General features: G+C 33.8%; 2 long non-coding RNA genes across 2 annotated transcripts in view; one reads left to right on the plus strand and one right to left on the minus strand.

The window, feature by feature from the left end:
- Positions 1 to 25,261, plus strand: part of LOC116664254 — a 394,516-nt gene that overhangs the window by 306,727 nt on the left and 62,528 nt on the right. The window lies entirely within an intron of this gene.
- On the minus strand, positions 10,246 to 11,481 carry LOC116664252. The gene is made up of 3 exons (XR_004320672.1): positions 11,345 to 11,481; positions 10,675 to 10,721; positions 10,246 to 10,511 (listed from the first exon to the last, which is right to left on the minus strand). It is a non-coding gene; the product is annotated as an uncharacterized LOC116664252 (long non-coding RNA).

Consider the following 25,261-nt stretch of genomic DNA (forward strand, 5'->3'; position numbering starts at 1 on the left):
TTAAGTTGTTCTTTTACTCTCAGGATTGATAGTCTAATAATAGTAAGAGTACTTTCTTTCCCAGAAACATTTCATTTAAAGGTACCTCCTTACACTAATGTCATCAACTGGTAAATGAGGAAGGACTTAATTTGTCTTGGAGCTTTGTATGCCTGTTTGTTATAGTCGCATTTCTTATTTGTCACGCTAACCAGCCACTTCACACAGACACAAGAATTTTTATACCACTCTCCTTAACTGAACAAGCAATATAGCTGTTTAGTTTTAATAACAAGTTTTGTGTGAGAAAGCCACGCATTCAAATCTAAGTTCCACTAACTTCTACCTGTGTGAACTTTTGAAATTTGTTTCAATTCTCAAGAGCACCCATTGCCTTTGTTGCTACATTTGTCAAAAGGGCCCCTCAAATGGTTGTTTGGAGGATTTGTGACAATATATTCAAAAGTGATGCTGCTTAATGATTACAAGCACCATGTATACAGGAAAAAATATCCTAAGGAACAAATACACCTACAATGTACCAGACATTACTCAAGTCTGGGTAATAGATGCCATAAATGTGTGTTCTAAGAGGTACCTAAAAACCATATTCCAGAGATTTACAGTTGTTAAGAGCCAATCACCCCATCCTTCCTTCCCTACCTTCCCTCCTTTCCTTCCTTTTTTCTTTTTCCCTCTCTTTCTCTCCCTTCCTTCCTCCCTTCTTCCATTCCATCATTCCTTCCTTCCCATTTTCAGTTGATTTTTTTGTAACCTTCAAATAAACAGTCCTAATAAAATCATATTAAATCATAGTTGAGAAAATAAAGGAAAGTAGCTTTAAGAAAGTATACATAATAACCAGGAAATGGGCAAGAAAATTGTTCCACAACCTTCTCCCCATATGTGAAATATAACCATATATATGAGAATAAATATGGATTTCTATTGCTACTTTGACCTATTTATCTCATGTACTATAAAACACAATAATTTATTTATAACAGCACTATAGAATATTGTGATGTCTGAAAATATAATTCTCCATCATTATTATGTATTAATTTTTTGATGTAGGCATAGAGAATGATTGTGATAGAATAATTTTTTAAGATGCCTACAGAGGCAGGAATTAGAATTGATTATAGCTGGTTGTAATATGAATAAATGTTACTTATGACAAGTCCTGATATTAGCAGAATCTAAATCACTTGGATAAAAGAAATTCCAAATAATCTATTATAATCAAAATTAATCTGTAGCTTTAATTATGAATTTTCCTAACTACAGTGGCTTATTTTATGAAATTGACAACTGTTTTAATATATTTCATTTAAAAAATCAACCTCACTGTCTTCCAGTCTTGTCAACTAAAATGTGTTTCAGGAATATTAAAGTCCTTTTCACTCAAGACTTCTTTTTCTGTAGAAAAAAGTGTAAATATCAGATGCTTTCAATTTCCTTGGGGATTTGTTTTACATTTACCAACTGTTATAGTAGGAGCATATAGTATAAAATTCATCTAAGTAATTTATTTCTAGTTAAGTGTTACTCCAAAGCAGTGTATTCATTGTAGATATTTTGTTACTGAAACTGGGGAATTATGTATCAGGCTGCAAACCTACTGAATAGATATAATTTTGAAAGTGGTTGTATTCACTTATTTGGTCAATATTATTGAATAATGGAATATTGGGAATTTTTGTCATCACTTAATTTCTTGTAATAGCATTGAAGATGAGAATCTAAAATATAGTTGGTTACCTCTGCACAGATAGTTATTAATTTTGATGTTTTTAGGATTTTGAGCTAATTTTTCATGTATTTTTAAAACTAAGATACAATTCTAGTAATTGTGTTTCTTAAAAGCAAATTTTCCATTACCCCTTAATTACTCATTTAATACTGATGAGCTCTTAGGTGGGATTTAGTAGCTTGATTTACTCACAAAGGATCTTTAGTATGTTATGTAAGCCAAAGGCTTCAGTCCAGTAAAAAATCCTTTAAAAAATGAGTGTGCCATATGTCTATCCCTGTATCTATGCCTACACCTACATCTGTATCTATAAAATCACTTACGAATGGCAAAGATTCCATAAAAATTCAGCAGAGAAATGGCAGATATGGGAAAATACAGATTTTTGATATGGATGGTAGCAAAAGTGTAATATAATAACTTGTGGAAAGATGTGCAAATTCTTAGTAGTATGAGATAAGTAAATTACTGTAAACTGATAGCTCTTTCAATATATTAGAACAGGAAAAATGAAACAATTAAAAATTATTTATGGCTTCCAGAGACACGAGTAGAGGCGTATTCTCAGATGTATCAGGTATACTCATTGTTGTAAAATCAATCAGGCACTAAAATCAAAATAAAAAATATAGATGGTCTGTGAGCGAGTTTATGCCAAGTCTTGGAGTCTCTCAATGAAAAATAAAGGCATCAAGCTGTATAGACATGTATGCAATAATATTTATTAAATATGCCCAAGAAAAATTTAAAGCAAAATACATGCCCATCAAAGGGCTGGCTGTGCTGTGTTGCATCTACAGCACAGTGTATTATGACAAAATTAAATAACTGGCAAATCTCTTTGTGGAGTTTCTGAGTAATAATGTGGATTATAAAAAGACAAATCTTGTTTTGTTTACAAAAAGACAGCTTATGAAAACCCTTTCTCTGAATAAAATCATGTAAGTCCAGGAGAAAAAAATGCTGTGGAGTAAATACAAGCTTATTACCAATGGTTGAGTGTTTGGAAAACTGAGAAATGTGAATGGAATTGGGAGCAGAAAGAGAGAATAAGCCAAGCAATAGTGTGTTGGTAGCAGAGAGTTAAAAAAAAAAAAAAAAAAAAGGAAAGAGAGGGAAAAAATGAAAAGAAAAAGGTGCATTTGATTATTATGTACATTAGGATAGTCTGTCTTTTAGATACTTCTTTTTGTTCACTCAGTAGGTAACATTCTGAGAAGTATGTTGAAATCTTATATAGTGTGTGCGTGTGTGAGAGAGAGAGAGAGAGTGGAAGAGAGAGAGGGAAAGAAATAGGGAAGGGTGGAAAGTAATGGCTGGAAGAGGGAGAGAGAGAATGTGTATAAGGTTATTTTTTTAAAAAGACTAGATTAAAAATAACAAAGAGTTGAATAGAACGGCTCTTACATTTCCTTATCTAATTTAATATTGCAGAAGCAGCTCTTCAGTTAACCCTATCCTGGAAGGCTCAGATATTAGGAGAGAAATTGTTAGTGTTTATGTGTGTGTGGGTGGTCTCAACTGGAATTAATCCTACATTGGCCCAACTATTTTATATTATTTAGGGAGATAATATTTGGCAAGAGAAATAAAAGCATGGCTTTAGTCAGAATGAGGAGACCAGTACCAATTATCTCAATTCCATTATGGATTGAAAATAATGACTTTTCACTTTTAGGACAGACCAATGTGGCCTTTGCTTCTATTTTTTAATAGTTTAGAAAGTATAAATGCTGTTTTCCGGAGTTATAAAAGCCTGCTACGGAGGCCAATACCTGTTTTACATTCGATCACTTCAAAGGTTAGAGAACCACACAAAAAATTTAAGAAAATATCCTTTATACATTGACACAAAAATGAGTGGCTTTCTTATATTCTAGTAATAACCATTAAGAAAGTATTCTAGTGAGAAAAAAAAAAAGACTTTTTCTTCTCCTGTAAAAAAAAAAAAAAACAAAAACAGATACACACTGCTGTTTTGTAACACTCAGAAAAGTGAAAAGTTATGTCTTTATAGCTCATGAACTGAAAACTCAGGGGGAAGACCTGATATAACTGTGTTTCTTTTAAATAGCCTCATTTTGATGGAGCATGGAAAAATGACAGAGGTAGTATTTGCTGAAGGAAAATGGTGGTAGCTTCAAAGGTCAGTCCTCACAGTGCTGTTTCACATCTCCAGGTATTGATGCAGACCGTTAGGGCTACTGGAGAACAAAAGCATTCCTAAATCGAAATAAAAGAAGCCATAAGCAAAAAAATTTCCCCAGATAAATGTGCAGAATTAATTCTCACAGTAATATAAAGATTGAATATCTCTGGAGTTTATTTATTGGTTAGCTATATGGACATACTTACATTCTTACATCTTTAAATGAGACTAGGATTCTTTAAGTATTTAGAACATAAATAGTAAATGTTTATGAATATTAAAGAATCTTATGAAGGATTTTTTTTCTTACATTGCGGCCTTAGAAAAAAGCTGCAAGTCCATAAGATTTTGCTAATTATGAGTAATTTTTTTATTTTCAGTAATTCATTACTTTAATGTATTCTAAAATGTATCCACATTAACATGACTTCTGGCCTGTAGAATTATGAATTTGTAGTGAGCTTTCCATTGTTCACAATGCCATAAACAAGGTGATAGTATGTATGATGTACAGAATGATATTTAAAATTATTCAAAAATCTTAGAGCAAAATCCAATACATTGTTGATAGGACTGCCCTACACTGAACAGGCTGTATGAGGAATTGAACACTAGTAAACATCTCTCCATTCTACATTTTGTCTTTTAATTGTATTCTGTCTTTAAAATACATATTAAGGTGTTTTATATATATATCAATATGGCATGCCAAGGTATTTACCTTGTTTTTATAAGCAAATAAATGACCCTCTGTTACAATGAAAAAAATCACATGGTCAAAATAGTTGCATATGTAATCAGTATTTTATTATAGAGACTCCATGTTTATTGATTTATGGTGCTCTAATTACTTTTCTCTCCCTAGAGATAACCTTCATAGAAGGTCATTTCCTTCCTTGAACACGTAAATGGCATATTTACAAGTTGACAATATGTACCCTTGTAGTAGGATACCTAATGGAGCATGACAAACAACAAATGAAACAATTTGACGGGCTGATAACCATTTCAAGCTATGCTAGTTTCAAGGCAATTATAGCAGTTAGAACATATCCGACTATTCAAACATTAACTGTATTTCTGTTAGTGCAAATCTATAACCATTACATGATTAAAGTAATCTCCAATACTATGAAACAGTTCCCATTACTTCATGTGACATGTGTAGCTAACTGGCAAAGAAAAGCTATGAAATACTGAGAAATTGTTCTCTAAATTTAACCAGATGAATTCTTGTGGGTTGTCTCAGGAATCCAGTTCAACTGCCTAAACACATTAATTTCATCAGAAAATCAAAGAGAATGGCAGCAAATAATCTTTAAAGATAAAGAATTTCTTAACTATGAGCTTTTTTTCATTTCTGTAAAATCCCAATGCATAATCTTGTGTAAGCATAATTGTTGGGTTTGCATATATGTATTGAAAAAATCTAGAGCAGTGATACTACTATTATTATAAAAATATTAAGAATTTGATAATGTTACAACATCTACTTTGGTTCTTAGGATAGTGACAATGTACTTAATTTTCTTTTCCAAAAACTGTAGGCTGATATCTATTCTATCGATAGAATTATTAGGCAGATACTTCTATTACATTCTGATATATTAGTTATATAATACATTGTTTGGACATTCTTAACATTTTGCTAGGAATTCACCGAGGCACTCAGAAAATACAGTAAACAAGTTATGGGTCCTATTAAAGTTTTTGTATTCTGTAGGAAGAAATGCACCAGCAAATAAGCATCCCCACTGATTTCTATGATTTGACACTGTATACAAGTGAAATGAAATGAAAATAGGATGAAGAACAGCTGGTGCTAATTTAGCTAGGAAGTTCTATAGATGTATGACATCTTTTATGAGGGATATTTGAGATGGGACATGAAATATGGGAAGGAAGTAGCCACATAAACATCTAGAGAAAAGCTTTCCTAAAGAAAGAAAAGTAAATGTAAAGGCCCTGATATGGTAAGACACGTGGCACATTCAAGGAACTTTCAAGTGGTTGCTGTGACGGGTCTCTGAGGGTCTCCCCTCCCAGGACAAAAGCATTCCCCTAGCTGCTGGGGATTGCTGAGAGATTTTCTTGAAAAAGTTGATTATATCTTTGTATCTACATCTCTCTATCAATCATAAAGCTAGATCAAAGCTCTCACAAGGTAGCAAAGATAGGGAGGAGGACAGAAGCCAGAGTTTTATGACTACATTAAGAAGTCTGATAGAAGAGATAAGCTTAAAAAACGAGGAGTAATTAGAGAGACAGGAGCAGTGATGTGCTGGTGAATGTTTTTCCAGTGACTTGCAGAAGGGCAGGGGGAGCAACTTTGTAGTGTGTGTCAATTCCTGTGGTGTCAGCACTCCTGTTATCTTCTCTTTCAACCGACCCAAGTGCGGACGCTGAAAACAGAGTTGGGAAGAGATGTGCGGTACGATATTACAAAGCATGACCTCCATGCGTCTGCAATAGATCTAAATAACCTCGGGAACATAGTAATAGTAAGACGTGGTAAAATAATGAGGTTAGGACTAATAACTTTTGAGTATTCATTACTTTAGTTTTTAATATCTTTTTATTGAAGGATAGTCAGTTTACATGTGTCAATTTCTGGTATACAGCATAATGTTTCAGTCACCCATATAGGTATGTCTATTCCTTTTCATATTATTTTTATTACCATTTTTAATATTTATTCTGAGTTTATATAATTTAGTTCTTATAATAGTGGCTGTGTTTGATGTAAGGCTCACAAAATACAGGGAAATTTCAAGATCAGCTCTGATGAGCCATTTCAAGCCAACTAGCACACTAGTGGGCAGAAGGCAAGTGAATAACTGAGACAGGTTGAATTCTCTAGGAAACAGACATTGAGATAAAGTCAGGAATACAGGAGGCTTTGGAGTGGGGGTGTAATATTTATTGGAAGAAAAAGTGGAGGAAACAGAATTGTCAGGCTGTGAAATGGTGCTGACACAGTCACAGCCAGCCCATTCATTGGTGAGCTCTGGAGCAAAGATGGCCTATTAACAGAGTCTTGTCTTGGGAAGAAATGGCTTAGCTCTGTACCTTTGTCTTTCTCGGTTATTGGCCAGGGGTCCTTTAAGAAGAGCATGAACTAAAGGAGCTAAATTCAGCCCCTTTCCTTCCTTATTGCTGGGTAACCATTCCTTTCTTGCAAGGGTGTCAGAGTGGCACATCTCTGAAGCTGCCAGTTTCCATGAAGTAAGAGTGACCAACTATGATAAATTATGGTCTGTAATCGTATGAGATTAAAAACAGGTAATTAACTATCCAGAGTAATGAGATGTAAGTCTTTCGCAGCCTTCATAAGTGATTTTCAACCTGATCTGAGAAAAAAAGTATGAGGTGGGGAATGGAGACTTCAAGCTTATATGCTTCTTTGAAGTATTAAAAGGAAGTTTATTCAAACTGAGTTTCATGTATTGAAACTGAGAAATTAGGTGATGGTAGAGCCATTGGAAGCATAGAAATGTTCCAGAACATCTGAAAAATTTCACAAGCAACTTAAATTAATAGAAAAAAAAAAGTGTCTTTCAGAAGAAAGATAATTTGGTTGCAGCAAATCTCCCCACTTCATCTAAAGAAACAGATGAATCAGTAAATAGTTCTTGGGTTTCATTATCTTTGGAAGAAAATCAGGAATGAAGAGCTAGTGGGTTTTGTCAGACAAGGACACTAGATCTAGACTGTAAACAATGGGGAAACTACATTTCCTCCTAAGAGTTACATCATTTTGGGGGTCAGAAATTCTTTCACTGAATTAGGGGATTGAATATCCTTTGTATTGAATGATGGTTTCTACCCCAGTGACTCTTCAATGGTGAAAGGCCTTTTAGTGAAACAGAAAGTGTTTTCACTGGAAAGTGTTAACACATTTTTTTGTCATTAAGCCAGTAAATAGCTGAGCAAATAGCAGAAACTATCACTCTGTTTGTCGATGTGTGCGGAGTTCCAGATTGACAGGTAGAAAGACCTTGGTGAATGAGTTTTGTAAAGTTATACTAAAAACTATGAAAATGAGGGATTTCTGTGCATCTCTCAAAACTTAGGTCTTATTACTTTAAAACTGACTTTCATATGTTCCTCAAATGTGCCAAGCTTGCTCCTGCATTGGCTGTTGCTGCTGTCCAGAATGCCCCACAAGGGACCGTCGCGTGACTGCCTCCTACTCGTTTAGGCATCAGCTCACATTTCATCTCCTCATTAAGCCCAACATAGATCGCCCACTGAACTACCCTCCTACTCCCCGATCAAGCTCTGCCACATTTTTCTCACAGCACTTAACCAGTTTCTGAAATTATCCAGTGCGTTAACTCTCGTTCCTCATTACCCTAATGAAAACAATAACCTTCTCCTCTTGTAAATGGCTCTATGAAAGTTACTCCCAGCAAGTAGAACAGACCAGGACCCAGCATAGGACCTAAATAAAGAGATGGTGAATGAATGACAGCTCATTTAATACTCTCTTTATAGGATAGTTATTAACATTTGCTGATGTTTAAAATTAGTTTTATAAACAGTTCGCTTTTCTCATCTCCTTCAAGAAAGGGGTGCTATTTTAACTTCTCTACTGACTTATCCTCCACACATGCTACATTGCCTTCACTTTCTCACTGTCTGCTGACTCTTCAAAATACTGTCACCAGGCTTAAAACATCAACGACCACGAGTCCTTCTGCAAAAGTCAACAATAAGCCCTAATTTAAAAACTGAACTGAGTATTTTGGTGCTTGTCTCACCTTACTCACCCAACCTTAAATTAACACTGTAGGTCCAGCTTCTCTTGACACCTCTCTGTTGGCTTCTAGGATACCTCTGGATCATGTTCCCCTTCCTACGTCTCTAAGCATTACATGTAAGTCTATCAGAAGTTGTTTCCCTCTCTGCCCACTTTTAGCTGTCTGTGTTAGTCCTGTCCACTTTCCTCTTTTCTTTTTCTTTCCATTGTAACATTTTTTTTTATTGTAGTCCCTATCCCTCCTGCATTAAATTCTCCTAAATTATTTCAGTAGTCAATAAACTGGCCACCCTGAATCCAGGGCTCCCTCTATCCTCTACAACGTTGTCAGAAGAATCTTTCTAAAATAATAAGTGATTCTCTAGCTTGAAACTTTAAATGGTTTTCTTAAACAGTTAATAAAACTTCTTGACAGCAAGAAACATGAAAGATTTTGCTCTGCATTCTCAACATGTAGTTCACAGAGGGCATTCAATAAATGTTTAAGGAAGAGAGAGAAGAAGGAACAATTGTTCAGACAGTGCCAAATTACTATGAATAATGATTTTTCTCTTCCTCTTGATACAAGAAATTAGAAAAAGAGTTTGAAACAAAAGGTTACAACACTGATATTTCCAACTAGTGCTTAAAACCTTGGAAAAAACAAAAAGCCAAGAAAAATGGACTTTAGAGACTTTGAATGCAATTAATTTAAAGAATTGATATAGATAACAAATGTATATATTCATGTATATGCATACATACATTACACATCTACTAGAAGCAGGAAACAGCAATAACATCCATAATTTCTCCTTTTCTTCCTTCTCCATATTGTACTCAAAGAAAGCAGGCTCAGTGGAATGGAAAGGTACAGAAAGGTTAGGCGAAGGTAGCAGAGTTCTCGGGGGTAAGGATGGAATCAAGTTGGAATTTCTCATTTTTAAATATAGAGAAAAATAGTATGATAATGCTATTGGGAAGGTTCTGTTAGAAATGGAGCAAGTGAAGCCAAAAGAGGAGATCATCTGACATTTACCTGTGACCATCAGTCACCATTTTCTTAGCTCAGGTTTCTAAATGCATCTAAAAACACTTATCAAAGACAGTGATCCTTAGGAAGACAATACAAAGGTATGTTTTTACCTAATTGTCAGTATGTATAATCTTTTTAAATTATCGTGCTCAGTATTCTAGATTATTTTGTGTTTCCTGTACAGGGCATGAGATACAAATATGAATCTCTTGTATGTATTTGAAAGCAAATATAGCTTCTTTATGCACAAGTAAAATCAATATGAGGAAATAATTCTCCTATATAGCAATCTTCTAGTGAAAAAGGTAATATAGCGTGCCTTTACACTCTCAATTTTCAAAAGGTAACTTTTTGATCCCTTTAAATTTTAAAAGTTTTCACAGCTTTTAGACTTGAGACAGTTTCATTAGATTGTTTTCTTGAGTGCTTTAAGCAGGGATGCTCTTAAAAAGCAGAATATGAGCAAAAATGGCTTATTTATGGCACTAGACAATTATTTATAAATAGACAAATGGAAATTTTTCTAATTATAGTCGAACATGAAACAAATAAGATGTTAACACAGTTCCACGTACTTCCTCATGGTAATTTTTATTAATTTATGAAGGCAGAGAGGCATCTGGATTCAGAAAATCTATATCACGAGTCATAATGTTTTATTCCTAAACATAATAATAATGTTAGGGCCAAGGAACACATATATGCAGCTTTGACAGAAGAATTCAAATGTTAACTTCATGCAAAATTTGTTTGTTGTCATGGAAATTCAAGGAGTAGAGCCTGTTTGTAATTCTTCACAAGACTTGCAGCTGGATTAGTGGAACAATGTCAGTTGTATACACTCTGTACTCTTCATCCCCAGCGGAACACCAAAAAAAGAAAAAAATTGGGATTATGACACAAATGACAGTATTTGCTTGTCTCATTGTCAATTTGAACTATTACTATCTGTTGATAGGTGACCCTCTATGTTTTTTGACTAAGTATATCAAACTGTTTCTTAAACTGCTTACTCAAAGGGCCACTGAGTTCAAAGTTGTGTATTATAATCCTTTCTTTCCTGAAAAAAATGACAATATTACAGTGAGATGAATATGATAAATATTGCTATTGTGTGTCTATAGAGTTCGTTTTATAATAAGAAAAAATAAAGTCAATGATACTTTGACTTTTCCATATGACTTTTAGCTAATGAATACTTTATTCAGAAGTTAGTAAGAGTTGTGCTAAATGCATGCTTCAAATGTTTACAGATAATATTCTAGTTTATTTTTTCAATAAAGATTACTTTAATGATTGTCTTTACAATTGTAAAAATTTTAGAGATACGGCGCACAATGGGTATGGTTTAAAATTTCTTTATAAAATAAGGAGGAAATTGAATCCAAAATTCTTAGTTTAATCATAGTTAAATTCAACTTAAGGATTAAATGAAACAGTCTGTGATAATTCTCACCACTCAAATTGGCACACAGTGCTTTTCAAAAGGGCGTGCTGTGAAGGAAGAAGATGTAATTTGGAAAAGGTTTTTGAATCTTACAATAATCTTCTAAAATATAAATTATACAAAGATATTATTCACACTATAAAAACTACAGAAATTGTAACACCACAGAAATCTTGTTAGCCTAGAATAGGCAGAGGTGCAATAGGGAGGTCGTTGAAAGCAAATTCTGCAATTACCTTGATCCACAGAGGATGCATGTAACACAGGTAATGGATTCAGATGGACCTGAGTTGAAATCCTGGCCCTTCCCCTGACCAGCTCTGTAACACAGGATAGTAGCCTGGGTCACTTTACTTACTTCTACCTAAGTTTTCTGATCTAAAAATAAGCTACATGAAGATTCAGTGAGCAATGCAGACACATGACTTAGAATCATTCTAGCACATAAAGAATGTTCTAAGAAAATTGACTTTTTTAAAAAAGGCATTTTAAAAAATTCACATTAGATGCTTTGGATATGGTATGTTAGTAATATAATATCCTTTTATATTTAGTTCAATGTTACAGTTTTTTTATTTTTGAACTTATCTTACATTTGAATGGTTACTAAAAGTAGCTTCAGCTCTCCAAATTTATTCTGTTAACTTCCCATTTCATCTCTTCCATAGATTACTTTTTAACTGTGTTTTTAAATAAGAGACAGTTTAAATTGTGAATTATTTATATTTGCTACATATACTCCGTCAAGCTGTGGCGGTTGTTAAGCTGCCAACATAGGTATTTAAAGAAAGTAGGACTAACCCTTGACTAGACAGATGAGGCTATTTATAAACCTGCCAGGCTTCATTTACCACTCTGGCATAACTGTATGAAAGCAAAATCTCTTGTGATTCTCCCTTAAAAATGTAGCTTTTGAATAATAAGGACTAAAACAATCTAAATTTTATGGACTATACACATATACCTTCTTAATTTTTACCAAGAGTTCCAAGAATCAAGTAGTGTTATCTATAAAAAAACAATATATTTCAAGATGAATAGTTGTAGTCCAATATAAGGAGCATTTATTTTTAAGAAATCAGAGGTGTTTATTTTTCCTGCAAACTTTATGACATGATATTATGGGCATACATTGTTAGAAGTGATCAGAAATAATTTACATATTTTCTTTTATATTAAGCAGTACTCTTGTTTTAAAGGTGAAGAATCTGTAACTTAGAAGTAAAGTCATATCTCTAAGGTCAAACAGAAAATGGCCACTGGAATTGGAAAATAATTTTAATTCCAAAGCCTTCGTTTTCTTTCACTTCACTGTAGAGCCCCGCAAGCCAATAGACAACATATTACTTAAGAAAATATTGAGATTTTGCTTGTTTTAATATGAGATTCTTATGATTAATTTTATTCATCAGTATAGTGAAATAGTTGTATAGAATGGTCATGCTTTGATTTTGAAAATATAACCTGTATATTTCAGATCTGTAGCTCACAAATGTAATTATTATATACAACTTTCCTTCTGCTTTGTAGGCATAATTCTTAGTCATTCTTTGAAAAACCTCTTTAAAATAAAGTGATAATACTTTCTTAATAGAGATGTGAAGAAATGTGATATCCAGCGGTGAAGTGATTTGTTAAAGGCCAAATAAGAACCTATGGCAGAATCAGAATTAGAGTCTATTTCTTATTAGGCTATTTTCCTACAGCAGATTTAGACACATTGGAGAACAGAGAGAGTGTGAAGAAGAGAGGAATGCAGGGAGGGAGGGAGTCAGGAATAGATGGAGAGGTTGAGAAAGATTAACAGTAAACATTTTAAAATCAAGGCAGAGCCAAAATAAAGTTAATGGTCTTTGACATCACTAAAAGCTGTATGTGTTTCTAGCATAGTCTTTACGGGAAAAAGAAGAAAAAGATCACATTTCAATCACACACCGAAAAATAAACTACTTTAAAATGCTAGAAATACATAATGATATAGAGTCACGTGAAAGAAAGAAAGAATAAAGTATATGAGAAGGTCATACAGGACTTTGAGACAACGAGGTGTATTTGAAGTCCAATGCTCTAGGGAACAAGAAGGGACTCCACTTTTAAAGTCTTCTATGGGAAGAGCTGACTTGAGTCAGAACACAGGTGCTCTGACATCAATAAGGCAAATAAGCCCAAGAGCCTTAGAGTTTTCTGAAATCTTATCTGTGCGATAATCGGTCCTCTGTACGTAGCTTGGGAACATGGAAGCAGTTCATAGCGATTTGTTTAAGTAACTGACAATCTTTTCAACCAAACTCGGCTTTCCCATCTTTCTATAATTATTTTTAGTGTCTTCCCAAACAATTAATTAACAAGTATTACTGACAGGTAAATGGTTATAAAGGAGAACACTAACATTCTTCCTGTTTAGTTTATCCCGAGTCTCTGGAAATAGTATTTTATGGCTTTCTGAAAGACATTTGTAATGTAACTGAGTAACGATATCAAAGACAGAAATAGCAATATGGGTCAAAGAAGTAGTGCCCTGAGAGGGCCAGACGGGAAAAGCCGATTGCATCATCCTTATCTAGATATTCTTCACAAACCAGCTCCTTAGACGTCGACAGCATAGAGTTTAGAAATCTGTGACTTTAAAAGGCGTGAAATGGGAGTAGATCAAAGTTTCCAGCATCTGAATTCAAGAAAAAAAAAGTTAGAAAAAAATAGAATTATTGTATTTGAATTCAAGTAGAGATAATGTATCTTTAAATAAATTAAAGAAATTGACTTGTGGATCTTGCCTGGGAAGTACTCAGAAGTAAGGGCTGAAAGTGAAAAAAGAAAAGAAAAAGAAGCAGAGAAAAGGGCTCTGAGTTAAAATTTGAGGTTTAGTATCCTTTTTATTACTAACTGGCTTTGTGACCTTAGAAATTTAGCCTCTCTGAACATTTTTTTTTGAATCTATTAATTAATTATACCTATATCATAGTATTACCACAGTAATTTTATTAGATAATGAGAAAGTGCTTTGCAAGTTTTATAATACTTGTCACAAACAGAATTGTGTGGGTCGTTTGCTCTAGGACTGTGCTTAAAATCCATTACCTGGACTATTTTGGATGTCTGATTTTCAGGCTGTAGTCATGAGGTTTCCAGAAGTTAGATGTTTCAAGATTTTTTTCACTCTTTGATGGGTTTTAGAATTTTGGATTCTTTTCCATCTGGTTGATACAGAATTAGCAGTGTAACATAAACATGAACCAGTTTGTACCTGGAACATTCTGCTCATTGCAAAATACTGGCAGTTACATAAGCAGCAGGTTGTAGGACATGTGGCCTCAGTTCATGGAAATGCTCCGACTGTGATATTCTATGAACAGGAATGCTCTATTTAAGGGAGTGTGACCGAATTGTGCTTCTGCATGCTTGGTGTCAACAGAAACAGAAAGTAAGAGTCCTTGTCATGTAAATATATTTGGAGTGAACTCTGCCCAAATGCCAGGCCTCTTCCATTTCTCATGGATTTTGTATAGAAGCCCATGAGTAAAACAGCTGTTGTTTTGCAGGGGCTGGATGCAGCTTGAGGCATGGCATGTTAGAAAGACAAACAGAACAAAACAAAACCTATTTCAAAGAGAATATCTCTTTTATCAATAGATGAATTTATAATTCAAGTGTTTGGTTCATCAGATTAAAGTACATAAGTAGCAATTCCCTATAAAGTGGACTAGGAGATTACATTGCAATAGTTTATTCTCTCTGTCTTTGTTTTAATGCCACTTGGATTGTTTATTGCAAACCTGCCTATAAATCAAAGCAAGAGTTAGTTGCAAAATCAAACCATAAGCTACTAAATTGCTAAGGTATTGAACATCTTTTATACCCTTTGATTTCAAAGATAAATATTTGAACTCTGGAATTCAAAGAGAACTGTTGAAAATGTAAAGAATTGGAGTATGAAGATAATTCAGCATTTTGCCATGGTTCTGAATGATAATTCTGTAAACTTAGGAGTACAATGACCTTAATGACCTTGAGCACCATATACCAGGGAAACAGATAACTGTATGGATTTACATATTTTATTTTAAGGGGGTATGTGGTAAAGACATAAATCCTGATTTGATGAGTGGTATTTTAATCTGATAATGCCACAGCTATTTCTTCTTTATATCTTACATCCCAGTAATAAGTGAAAATATTAATGCCTTTGGGATATTTTAAGCTAAATGCAAAAGTTACCGAAATTTTTTTCTAAAGTTCAAAATTTCCTACATGTTTGTGTAACAATCTTCTTTTAAAATTTTTTTGCAAAATAGTATCATTTATCACAAAATCAATAAAATTAGTGAATAATTCCATAATAAGTATTGTTTTTCCCTTATTTTTCCGAAGTATTTCTAAAGCAACTAGCTAAGCTTACTACACCTCAAGATGTACTCTCTCTCTCTTTTTTAATCTTGTTTTGAGTCATCAGCTATTTCATAAAGGTCAAGACAAAATTAATTAAAATGTACTTAATAAATCTCCCCAGAGCTTGGTTTTGTATGTTTAGCTTTTTTTAAATGCCTGTGTATTTATTAAATAAGATAAAATATGTTTTGCAAGGAACATAATTTCCTGAAAAATGACTTTAAGTGAGGACCCTAGATGGCTGAGACCATAAGCTAACAGGAGGACCCCACTTCTCCCGACAGCAGGGTTGGTGCCCAAGCTCAGTTTCCCTCAGCACTCTTTGCTGCTTTAACTCTGCAGGAATATTTGTAACCACAGACAGGCTCCAGTAGTCTGACTGCTCCACAGTCCCAGGTAGAGATCAGCTGGCTTTCATAGCAGTCCCTATAAACAGCTGCCACCCAGATCAGTACTGCCAGTGTATACTCTAAATGGTAAAGAAGCATTCCCTCGATTACCATATTAAGAGGGAGTTCACAGTAGGAAAGGGTCTTCCCCACTTGATGAAACCCATACCATTTCTGATGGGCAACATGACCCTGGCTTCCCTCTGCATAAATTGGTAGAGGAAATAGAAGATATCTTCATGCTGTTAAACTGATCTTGTGTTTTTATCCTTTTTCCAAAAAGGCTTGTTCCTTAGCCCAAGCCAAAATCCTGTGTGACAGATAGTAGCCCTAAAGAGACCTACCTATCCATGAAAATACATATTTTTTCTTAATTTTATAAACATTACCCTTTTTAAAGAAAGTTTCTGTTTCCAAGGTAAATAAGAATTTTAAAATGTGGACAAATTTAGTAATATATAATCTAAATTTTTTATGAAGCTAAAACCACAGAAAGAGAAGATCTCTGTTGTTGAAATTTCACTTCTTAAGAGGGCATTTTCTAGACATATTTCCATAAATATTTCAAGTACACAAATAACTTGAGAGGATAGCAGCCATTTTTACCATTTGTAAAAAGATAGTACTAGACACACCTCACAAATTACCCTTAAAATTAAACAATACTCGTAGCAGAACTAAGAGTCCATGCAAGTGATGCCAATGTTAAAACCTGACCAAGTGTGGCTGTCGAGAGCGTAAGCCCTACCTAAGGGAGTCAAATGACACTGAGTTCTATCTGACCTATGTTTATGTGCATATTTTTAAAGGAAACACTACCTTATATTTTTGACACTTTGGGCCAATAAAGCAAACAACAACATCACATCTTTACATGCAATTTTAGAAAGATTAAGGCCAGCTGGAGTATTTTGTGACTCTTTCAACATGCCAAAATTAGCATATTGTGCCTTTTTAAAGAATTTCTATTCTGAATTGATGATGTTTAATACCTTTAAAGAGTGATTAATAAATAGAAGACATTGTGTTTCTTCAGTTAATAATTTTGAATAATTTTCACTTATTCAAAACTAATGTTTTAACAAGCACCATTTTCATATTATTAAAATAAAACAAAGTAGAAATCAAGCTTGAGAACCCTGCAAGCAGACAAAACCATTTAAGGCATGTGAGCAAAACCACATCTAGCTATTTCATGAATGTAAGTGGTTGTTTCTTGTAAATGCTTCTAATAATCAGAAAAGAATCTGAAGTCATCTTCCTAAAATGGAATGAGATCATCACTTTTAACCAATCCCCTGCTGTCTGGAAACCCCCATTCTAATAACCAGTCAAGGTAAAAGTTAAGCAGCTAGCTCATTTCCAGTTTATATGCCATCCTGTAACATCATGCTGTTGGGCTTCAACAGTTCTTGAGCTGTTCTTAGGTGCATGATAAATCCTCACTGTATACTAAATTACTGAGTTTTCTATTTCTGGATTTTTGTCAGTGTGCTTGAGAACCTAGATGAAGAATGCTGTGGCAATGTATTTATTTATTAGAAAATAGAAAGTCAAATTACACGTGTTATTTCATTGTCATAAAAAGTAATTCATACTAAAAAAAATTAATGCATGTCAGACATAAAGTATGTTTTCAGATATATCTCCAGAAAAGTCCATGCATAGTGAATAAATACAAATATTGTAATATGCATTATAGTATATACTTAATTTTTTTTATTAGTAAAGATGAAAAGGGCAAGTTTTGGTGGAAATCTAGAAATAAAGTTTTTGTTTTATTTTTTGTTTAAGAAATAAAACTGATTTATGAACTTAGCTCTCCCCTAAAATGTGAAGAGAATCCCTGTAGGTTTGTGTTGTAGCTACTGAATTCAAGAATACGTATTTATAACACATGATCCAGTATATAAAATAAAGGTATATTCTTATGGCATACATATGGAAATAATAGATTACTGGTAAAATGTGAGCTTTTTTTTGTGTATTGTGTAATATATCACTTCATAGCTTGCATTAAAAAGCAACAAGAAATTTAAGAAATGTATTCTGAAATTATGCTTAAGCAAGTGAAATTTTGCTAGTGTCAAGCAATTAAACTTTGACCATGGTAGAAAGATTCCATTTCAAAATGCAAACTTGGAGCCTCTGCAACTTCATAAAATGCTTAAAGTTTTGATTCCTAAGAACAGAAACTTACTTGTATCTGCAGCAATTGTGCCAAGTGTTCTGTTCAATTTAGTAGAAAATGCAGAGTTGAATATACAGAAATAAGGCAAAGTTTCAGCTTAACTTGACTTTGATTTGATGAAAGCAGTCAAGTTTCCGATTCCAGTTCAGTGTTTATTTGGTTTAGGCTTTTCAGTTCGCTAAGCCCGGCTACTGAATCAATACAGATTATCAGTAATTTGTCAGCATTTGATAAATGACTTAATGCCAGTTTGCTGCCACTGATCCTATGTCATCTGCCCCTGCCTGAGTCAGCACATTTTCTTAATGCTCTAAGAAACTTGAAAGACAGTATAATGAAGATCATGCACTTAAGACCTTAACCCAAGTTTGTCCAGCAAAATGTGCTCATATTATGTAATGCATTATGTTTGTACGATAATCTAGGGTTAACAATAATGTTACACTACAGGAAACATGTAACAAGCAGGAAACAAAGATACAGCATTCATTATTCATGCATTTCTTTCCATAGTTGTTTACCAAGCACTAGGAATTTTTTTCCCTTCCCATTACCTAATTTTTTATCATTTTATTCATAACTGGCTGAATCATTTAGCTTACTCACCTAACACAAATGATTAGTGTGATTATGAACAAAAGGGTCACATTTCTATCACTATACAGATTAACCTCTAAAACAGGAAATCTCCATTTTAATATAACAACCACTACCTATTAACCCTGTTGTCATTGCTTGGAAGAGAGGCTACAGGAAAATGGCATGCATGACTGACTTAAACTGGGCTCCCGGAAGAAAACACAGGCTCTGAAGCCAAAGCTTAGCTGATAATGCTTTATTGGAGGGATGCAAATCTCAAGGAAAATGGACTGAAAAATTGAAAAGAAAAGGAGAGAGCAAAGATAATGTGGTGTGTTAACCAGCTGGCTACAGCTTCCCCATCAACACATCTGCTTTCTCAGTCGAGTACCGGGTCTCCAGAGATGGGTTATGGAACCATTGAGTTTCTGGATGGCACTAGATTGCCTTCCACTTGCTCAGAGTCATCCCGAGAGGCGTTACTTCCCTGGCACTTCTGTGTGCTGTGGCACAGCCTTTCCAGGCACACGTCGGGGAAGCCAGAGCTGCAGAGCAGCCAGTCTGATCAGAGAGAAAGCACAGCTGTCCCTTTTGTCAGCCGGCACCACGTGCGAGGGCTCCTAGTTATGTGGTGGCTGCAGCAACACAGAAAGCAGCTGTGGTGTTTCAACTACTGGGGTGGCATGAGCCAGTGGAGGGATTATTTTGGGCGAGAAATAAGGCAATTGGTGAAAGCTTCCCAGGTTGGCAAGTAAGCGTATCTGGAATAAAGAATAAATTGAGCCTGGTGTAATGGTACAACTCAATCCATAACAATTTAAGCAAAGGGCTCAATGTATAGCACTTTCAAAATTGAAGGACATAATTCAGTATAACTAGTTTTTAAAAAGTGTAGGGAGGGAGTTGGGAAATATTTGGGAGAGGAGGAAAGAGAAAATAAATACTAAAGTTTCAGGTATCTTGCCCTTGTGCTCAGAGTGCAAATACTTTTGATACTGAAATTTCTGTTCTTCTCCTTGCAAATGGGAGTGAGAAATGTTCCCACAGAAGACTAAGCAACTCATCTCAGGTCCACGGGGTACTTTGGCTCATAATATTCTCAAGTTTATTTCCCTACGGATTATTTTATGTCTTACTGACTCAGGAGATCGGCTGCTCTCACTGTGGGAACCACTTTCATCTCTTGTTGCCCTGATTTCTTTCTATGTTCTCAAAAAATAAAATGAAGTAAAATAAAACAGGTACAGCTTTGTAGTGTGTTCTAGTCCTGATCTCTCCCAAATTAGCATACCTCTTGAAAATGTTATATCCCTCTTTTGTAGTTTTTTGTTTTGGGTTTGTTTGTTTAACTTGTTGAATATAATGCACATACAGAAAAATGCACAAAACGTAAATGTACAGCACAATGACTCATCACAAAGCTAACTAGAAACTAAGACAAGAAATGAAATGCCAGTCTCCTGATATGGCCCCTCTCCATCATTAACCGTTCTTCTATAAATATAAATAAATACAAATAAATATAAAAAATAAATTATAATAAATATAATAAAGCATTATAGCATGTATATATACACACACATATACTATATAGAAATTCTTATATACATATGTGAATATATATGTATATAACCATAACATTAATAATCTTAGCGTCTGTTACTGTGGATTAGTTTTGTCAGGATTGTCTCTCTATATGCATAGAATCGTATATAGTTTGTATTCTTTGTGTCTGACTTCGTTTGCACAAAAATGTGTTGATTAGATCTACATATGTTTTGCATAGATAGTAGTCCTTACTATAGATACATGATATTCAATTGTATGATAATATCTTTTTATATATATATGTGTGTGTGTGTATATATATATATCTCTCTCCTACTATTGATGGATATTTGGGTTTTTATCAGTTCTTAATTATTATGAGGATTGTCATTATGAAGACTATATATGTCCTTTGATATGTATGTGTCTGCAATTCTGTTGAATGTATCTCCAGGAATACAATTATTAGGTAACAAGATATGCATAGTTTTTAATTCAGTGGAAAATGCCAAATAATTTTCCATGATACTTGCAGCAGTTTACACTCTGATCAGGAGTGTTTGAGTTTTTGCTGCCTTGACCAAAATCTTGACCTTCAGACATTTTCTTGGACCATTTGCTGCATGTTTAGTGGTACGTAAAGAGTAGTTTCATAGCATGATTTTACTGGTTTGAGTGTCTTCTCATAACTTGATTAGTTGTTTAAATATTCTGTTCTTTGAAGTAAGTGCTTGTTCAAAATTTTCCCCTATTATGTACTGTTGGGTTATCTGTCTTTTTCTTATTGATACTTTGGGGTCTATTAAACTTGGTAATAGCTTTTTGTTGGTCAAATATTAAGCAGATGTCTTTCCCTATGCTCTGAATTGACTTCATTTTCTTAATGGTGTCTTTGGACATGCTGGTCAGTTTATTAGTATTTTCATTTATGGTAAGCCATTTTTGTGTCCTGTTTAAGAAATATTTTTCTACACAAAGGTTATAAAGATACTCTCTTTGAGAAGCTGAATGATTTTCCCTTTCATTTTAAAGCTACAATCTCCCTTGTACTGATTGTTTAGAAGAGAGTGATTTTGGTGTAAGTTTTATTTTTTCCACTTTTTACAGGAATAACTGATATAAAATAAACTGTACGAGGTATGTATTTTGAGGAGTTTGATATGTGTATAAACCTGGGAAATTATCACCACAATGAAGATAATAAATACAATCATTATCCCCAAGAGTTTCTTTATGCCCTTTTGTAATCCATACACTTCCCCCTTCCTGGATGACCACTAGTCTCTTTGTGTCACAGTAGATTAGCTTATAATTTCTAGGGTTTTGTATAAACGGAATCAAATAATATGTAGGGTTCCAGGGTTTTTTTTGACAGGCATCATTCATCTGACATAGGTGTAAGATTCATTTATGACAGTTTTTCATTATTTGTTCTTTTAAGCTGTTATTTCATTGTTAATCTATTCATCTTTTGATGAACTTTCAGTATTTTTTTTTTTTAGTTTTCTGTTATTTAATCCCCAGACTTGCTATAAACATTTATGTGTAAGTCTTAGTACAGACATATACTTTCATTTCTTTGTGCAGAGGTAAAATGTAATTGTACTATTTTATGTTTCTACAAGCAGTGCAAGAAAGCTGCAGTGGCTTTATCCAATTATTCTAGCATTGTTTGCTGAAAAAAAATTATTGTTTCCTATAGGGTCCCTGAAACTATTTTGGCTGCCTGATTCACAAATATAACGGGGAGATACAAACTTCTCTCTGGTTAGGGAGAGCCGAGAATTAGAAGTAGTTGGAACACTGAACCATTACTTCTCAGTTACTCGGATACTTTGCAATATAATTCAGGGAAGGAAGAGGTAAAATGCTTGCTTATCATCACATTGTGAAAAAATTGTTTCAATATTATTAGTAGCTAAAATAAAAACTATTATAGAAAAATGATTTTATAAAATAAATTCATACTTAATAAGAAGAGTATATTAAATTTTAGATATTTGTTGGTTAAACAGACAAATGGTGGAGAAAAGCACCTGACCGTACCCAAACCCACCAACACTCTCATCTGTGGCGAAGAAACCTTCCCCTTCTGCTTGTACTCATCTCTTGTCAAGAGAGCCAGTAGAAACTGGAGAAAGGGCAATGAAAATGTTTTTAACTATGACAAGGGATGTAGGACTTGCCTGGAACAAGAAGGAAATAAGGGAAAGGAGTTAAGGCAGAGGGCTGGGAGATGCAGAAAGTGTAATCTGATAAAATTTAAATCACCACGGTAAATTAAAAAAAAAAAAAAAAAGACTCTATTTCCCTCCTTTTATTTCTCCTCCCCTTGTAGCCTCTAGACATGTGGGTCAGAGTTGAATTAGGCAGACTGCATACATTTAAATTAGTATATGCAAAATTCGAATGTGAACTTAGGCTTGTCTTCGGTTTTTAAGAGCTAAAGATAGGAGAGTTTGTTTTGCAGAAAGCATCTGGAAAGCTATGAGATCTGTCCAAAGTATCAGTGGGAAGATAGGAAGAAAAATTCACTGGAGTGTGATTAAAAATAGTGGAGACAAGGAATGTACTGATGGATGCAGACGTGGCCTTGTCACCAGGGCATGTTTGAAAGTAAAACAACATGATTGAGTGAAGACAGTTTAGTATTTTCACAAGAAGAATATTATGGAAAGGGGCCATTCATCATTAGCCCATATAGAATTTCAAAATTAACACACTGTCTTAATTATAATGGCCCCAAATAGTCATGATGTATAGATTTGTGTGGAAAGTTTAAATGTATGAGGAACTATTTAATTTTTTAAAGCACGCATGGAGTTTTTTATGAGCATTAAAATAGTAAGTGGCATTTTAGGTTTTCCTCAGTCACTAGGGCAGTAATGACAGGAAGAAGTTTCATTCCATAATGATTTTGTCCACAGAAACTGATACTGCTATACTTTAAAATTTTGCAATAAGGACTTTTAAAAAATGATTCTTTTTTATCAGAAAAGTGGCTGCCCTTTAGTGATGAAGCCATATGGACATCAGTATGTTACATAGATTCTAGAAAGCATAAAGCTACACTATTTAGACGATTAGAGCCCCATTGTTGCAGTGCTATCACTCTTCAGGGGATTTCATCTCTATTTATTTATATCTCAATTTCACACTAATCTTAGCAACACTGATGTTTTTAACTACATGTGGGAAGCGGAAGAGATTAGATACTTATCATATGCAAGCAGCAAACTACTGACCTAAACAAATAAGTAAAATGCATTAAACTATTGTGGCTGTTTACAAAGAAAAAAATATATAAATAATTCTAAATAAAGTGACAACAGCATACTTGATTTTTTTTTTCTTCCAGGCTGATGAACTTAGCAGTATTTAATTACACACTTCTCAAAACGCTGGCACTAAGAAATATTTGGTATAAGAAGGCGTTAGAAAAAATATTAAATTTCTTTTACCATACAGAATGTTTAGTAATAAAAGAGAAAAAGATTCTATACTTTGTATTAGCCACAGTTATATGGAAAAATGAATAGTTTGGAAATTTTATTTTGGGAGGTATAAGATATGAAGAAAAGTATAATTTGTGAGTTATGGCACACATAAAATGCATTATAATCTGTGTGGGTAGAAAGGAGCTAGGAATATGATTGCACTCCCAAAGACTCTCAATTTGAGGTTAAAGAATGTATTTAAAAATCACTAAAGTTTTCCCTTCTCTCCTGCTCCCTTGAAGCTCAGAAAAGGTAGAGACATTACTTTGTCGATTTCTGTCTCGGGCCAATCTACTGACTGAAATATGAAAATCTTTAGAAAAGATTAGGGTAGTTTCAGATAGTCACGTACACACAGAGCCGAATATCCTGGGCAATTTTAGTAGAGTCATGCTTATCCTTTAACATTGACGCTTCCTTATGTGATTGCCACATGGCTTCCATATCTGTTCAGAGATTGACTTTCTAAGCCATTCAATTCACTGGAAATTTCAGAGTAGGCTCTTCATTGGGTTTTGACTAGACTGCTGTTTGAATACAACATCAGTTGTGCACAAAAAATAAAATTATGATAAAATATGTTTATTTAGCGTTTGCAAATGAACACATTAATTTGGATCTCACTTGCCAAAAATATGTTGTTTCCACATAGCTCTAATTTTGGATTTTTTATTATCTGGAATGTCATCAAAGCTTAGCAATTTGAAATGCCCACTGGCAGTACACACTTCTCTTTCAATTCTACATCATCAGAATGCTTAATTTAATAATAAGATTCAATTTGCTCTCTAAGCATGAACATTTTAATTACATAAAATGTAGAGAAAGCTTGGTTACAGAAATTATTTCTCTGAAAAGGCAAACATAACTTTTTTTCCTCTCATTTTCATCTATCATGTTATTGGTTCTCAGGAAATAATTAAAAAGGAAGAATTTATTCAGCTAGAATAATAAATCATCCAAATCAAATACAGTGATTTCATAATCTTAGTGTTTAAATATGCATCTAAACATATTATTTTAAGTCTTAAAATCAAATGAAATAAACAAGATAAAAGAACAATAACATATGGAAAGAAATACATATGAAATAGTAAATATGAAAGTTACTGTCCATATGGTTTATAATGAAGCTGACAACATTTTTTACTAAGTTCTAAGTAAAGGATAAAGTTATTAACACATTTAGAGTTACAGTTACTCTGGGATGTAATATTTGAAAAAGGATTATGAAAATGCAATAAGCACATATATTTCACTCTGTGTATGCTTAATCTATCATTTTGACATATTTTTAGGTTTGGTCTTACATTGTAATGCTTTATAGTAATTATTTTTAAATAAAACAATATAAATTGAAATCTCCACCAAAGTTTATCATTAACTCTAGGCTTTCATTGTAGACAAATGTATCCATAGTAAAGAAAGGGTGGCTGTGGCTAAGACATTCCCTGTTTTATCCTGTCCAACCACACTTACATTTCACAAATTCCAATAACCAGTCATTCATGAGTTTGCCAAATCCAATAGCAATATTAAATTCCCATTGTTTGTGATCACTTG

This window comes from Camelus ferus, chromosome 6 (assembly GCF_009834535.1).
Source record: "Camelus ferus isolate YT-003-E chromosome 6, BCGSAC_Cfer_1.0, whole genome shotgun sequence".
Lineage (NCBI taxonomy): Eukaryota > Metazoa > Chordata > Mammalia > Artiodactyla > Camelidae > Camelus > Camelus ferus.